This window comes from Zea mays, chromosome 6 (assembly GCF_902167145.1).
Source record: "Zea mays cultivar B73 chromosome 6, Zm-B73-REFERENCE-NAM-5.0, whole genome shotgun sequence".
Lineage (NCBI taxonomy): Eukaryota > Viridiplantae > Streptophyta > Magnoliopsida > Poales > Poaceae > Zea > Zea mays.
Window position 1 is genome coordinate 144,126,851 of NC_050101.1, and position 4,335 is coordinate 144,131,185.

The window sequence follows — 4,335 nt, forward strand, 5'->3', positions numbered from 1 at the left end:
CTGTGGAGCCGTCCCAAAATAAACGGCGTGTTTGTGCCTATGTCATAAGTTAATGCATTATATGAGTTTATTTTATAATTTTTGGTAGAATCAACTTATTTCTGTTATATATAATAAATACTAGTCGGTTATTCGTGCGTTGCGACGGCTTATAACAATACTCACGTAAACTATTCACCAAAAAAATTTCAACATTTTAAATTTATTGTCTCCGCTCTTTGTATAATATTTTTTTGATTTGGCTAACTCATGTTATTGTTTACTCCATGCAATATGTCACGGTACAACACGACAAATGAAGTGAGCGATTATAAGATAGTTCATAACGACTGACTTAACGAACAAAGGTTATAAAATGACATAATTCCACCATACAGAGACCAAATAAGAGAAAGTTGTGATTTCAAGTTTCTAAAATAAGTCACATGAACTCAACTTATAAAAAAGATGGATCAAAGTATGGAGTGATTGCTAAAGTCAGGCATCAATAAAAACTAGATACGCTCCATATAAACTATGCTACTTCGTAGCTGAAAGGGAAATGTGCCCTTCGGCCATTTCCAAAGTATTTTGGTGATTGAGTGCCAACACAAGTGGTCATGTGTTAATCTATGCCAAATGATGGACAAAGTGAAAACCAACATAAAGGTATGTTTCTAAGTCTTAGTACTTTGTTTTAAAGACTAATGTACTGTGTTTAAGTACTGGAAACAGGAGAAATCAATTTGGAAAAGTGATGGCTTTGTTCAGCCAAAGACAGTTTAGTCTGGGAGCATCGGACTGTCCGGTGGTGCACCGGACTGTCCGGTGCGTCAGGCTGGCTCTGGTGAAAAGGCCGCTCTCGGGAATTCGTCGGCGGCGTACGGCTAAAATTCACCGGACCGTCCGGTGTGCACCGGACTGTCCGGTGAGCCAACGGTCGGCCGCGCAATCCGCGCGTGACGCGTGGCCGGGCCAACGGTCTGAAGGGGGCACCGGACTATCCGGTGTGCACCGGACAGTGTCCGGTGCGCCAACGGCTCCAAATCGCCAACGGTCGACTGCGCCAAAATAGGAAAGAAATCTGCACCGGACAGTGTCCGGTGGTGCACCGGACTGTCCGGTGCGCCAGTCGACTGAAGGCAAGAATTGCCTTCCTGGAATGTTCTCAACGGCTCCTAGCTGCCTTGGGGCTATAAAAGGGACCCCTAGGCGCATGGAGGAGACCACCAAGCATCCTTTGAGCATTCCTAAGCACCAAGACCTCATTTCCGCGCATTCGATTCTTTGTGATAGCAACTAGAGCTCAATTTGAGTAGAGAACTCTTTGAGTTGTGTTGAGAGCTCAAGTTGTGACTTGTGTGCGTATTTGTGCTCTGATTTTGTGTCTTGTGTGTGTTGCTTATCCCATCCTTACTTCAGTGCTTCTTTGTGAACATCAAATTGTAAGGGCGAGAGGCTCCAAGTTGTGAAGATTCCTCGCAAACGGGATATAGTAAAACAAAGCAAAACACCGTGGTATTCAAGTGGGTCTTTGGACCGCTTGAGAGGGGTTGAGTGCAACCCTCGTCCGTTGGGACGCCACAACGTGGAGTAGGCAAGTGTTGGACTTGGCCGAACCACGGGATAAACCACTGTGCCTCTCTGTGTTGATCTCCTTGTGGTTATTGTGTTTTGCAAGAACTCCTCTCTAGCCACTTGGCTTTATTGTGCTAACTCCTAATCAAGTTTTGTGGCATTAAGTTTTAAGTTTTTACAGGATCACCTATTCACCCCCCCCCTCTAGGTGCTCTCAGTAGCAATTACTAACGTTTAAAACTAACAAATAATCTTTCATTCTACTGTTAGTGTGACAAATCATTGTTGCTCCATCTAATTCAGCAACCTCAGACACTATGGAGTCCATTTCGCCAATGTGGTCTCAGAAATGACCTAATGCTTGCAAGAGCCAAGAACGTCGTGCCATGCTTGGGCTGTAGCCTCGGCCTAGTGCTGGCCTGACCCGACATGATTATATTTTTTATTTTACAAAAAACGTATATACATATATACAATTTATATTCAATATTAAAAATATTTGAGCATGATGTTCTACTGGTTTGACAGCTTCACCCAGTGTCTCCCGCCCTTCTTCCATCAGGGCATGGGTTCGAAGCCCACCTCCTGTACCGTTTTTTAACATTTTACGCTGATTTAATCAGATGGACCGACGGGCTAACGGGCTGGCCCGGCACAGTCAGCAGGCCGACATGACGTGCTTGGGTCAGAGTTGTGGCCCGCGGGCGTCTGGCCCATGCCGGGCCGCCGTTTGGCCATCTATGGCGTGCAACAGATTTGTCGGCGTTTCGACCCCGGGGGGTCCCTGGACCGACGAGTAAATTGTCGCTGCGTGTCCCAGCCCAGATGGGTCCGCGCGAGACGGAACACAAAGGGGGAAAGGCAGCAAAGGGGAACCCGCGGCCTTCGTGTTGTCCTGCGCCTAGGGCGGATGCGCTTGCAGTAGGGGGTTACAAGCGTTCGCGAGGGAGAGAGAGAGAGATAGACTGTCCGCCAGCCCGTTCTCCCGCGCGGCCAACCTTCTCGTACGAGAGCCCTGTGCCTTCCTTTTATAGACGTAAGGAGAGGGCCCAGGTGTACAATGGGGGTGTAGCAATGCACTAACGTGTCTAGCAGAGAGGAGCCAGAGCCCTAAGTACATGCCATCGTGGTTGTCGGAGAGGTTTTGGCGCCCTGTTCCTGTGATGTCGTGGCCGTCAGAGGAGCGCTTGAGCCCCGTGGAAGTACAGCTGTCGGGGCTGTCGGATCCTTGCTGACGTCTCCTTGCTTCCGTAAGGGGCTGAGAGCCGCCGTCGTCATGGAGCACGCGGGGTGCCATCATTTCTTGTTTACCGGGGCGAGCCAGATGGGACGCCGGTCTTGTTCCCCGTAGCCTGAGCTAGCTAGTGGTAGGGTAATGATGGCCCCCCTGTGACGTGGTCGGTCCGAGCCTGAGGTCGGGTGAGGCGGTGACTCCTCCGAGGTCGAGGTTGAGTCCGAGCCCGGGGGTCGGGCGAGGCGGAGACCGTCGTCCGAGGTCGAGGCTGAGTCCGAGCCCTGGGGTCGGGCGAGGCGGAGTCCGTCTTCCGAGGTCGAGGCTGAGTCCGAGCCCTAAGGTCGGGCGAGGCGGAGTCCGTCTTTCGAGGTCGAGGCTGAGTCCGAGCCCTGGGGTTGGGCGAGGCGGAGTCCGTCTTCCGAGGTCGAGGCTGAGTCCGAGCCCTGGGGTCGGGCGAGGCGGAGTCCGTCTTCCGAGGTCGAGGCTGAGTCCGAGCCCTGGGGTCGGGCGAGGCGGAGTCCGTCTTCCGAGGTCGAGGCTGAGTCCGAGCCCTAGGGTCGGGCGAGGCGGAGTCTGTCGTCCGGCATCGAGGTTGAGCTCAAGCCCTAGGGTCGGGCGAGGCGGAGCTTCCTATGGTGCCCGAGACTGGACTTAGCTGCTGTCAACCTCACTCTGTCGAGTGGCACAGCAGTCGGAGCGGGGCAGGCGGCGCTGTTTTCCTGTCAGGTCGGTCAGTGGAGCGGCGAAGTGACTGCGGTCACTTCGGCTCTATCGACTGAGGAGCGCGCGTCAGGATAAGGTGTCAGTCGACCCTTGCATTAAATGCTCCTGCGATATGGTCGGTTGGCGTGGCGATCCGGCCAAGGTTGCTTCTCCGCGAAGCCTGCCCGAGCTGGGCCTCGGGCGAGTCGAAGGTGGGTCCGTTGCTTGAGGGGGCCCTCGGGCGAGACGTGAATTCTCCTGGGTCGGCTGCCTTTGCCCGAGGCCGGGCTCGGGCGAGGCGAGATCGTGTCCCTTGAGTGGACGGAGCCTTGACCGGGATCGCGCCCATCAGGCCTTTGCAACTTTGTGCTGATGGGGGTTACCAGCTGAGATTTAGGAGTCTTGGGGGTACCCCTAATTATGGTCCCCGACAGTAGCCCCCAAGCCTCGAAGGGAGTGTTAGTACTCGCTTGGAGGCTTTTGTCTCACTTTTTTGCAAGGGGACCGGCCTTTCTCGGTTGCATTTCGTTCCGGTGGGTGCGCACGAGCGCACCCGCCGGGTGTAGCCCCCGAGGCCTCGGAGGAGTGTTTGACTCCTTCGAGGTCTTAATGCCTTTCGTGATGCTTCGGCCGGTCTGGTTGTTCCCTCATGCGAACTGGCCGTAGCCCGGGTGCATAGTCAGGTTCCAAGTTCTTAGGCTGGTATGTTGACGCTATCAACGGTTTGGCCGGAGCCGGGTTTGCGAGAGCAGCCCCCGAGCCTCCGCACAGAGCGAGAGGACGGTCAAGGACTGACTCGGCTTTTTTCATACGCCCCTTCGTCGCCTTTCCGCAAGGAGGAG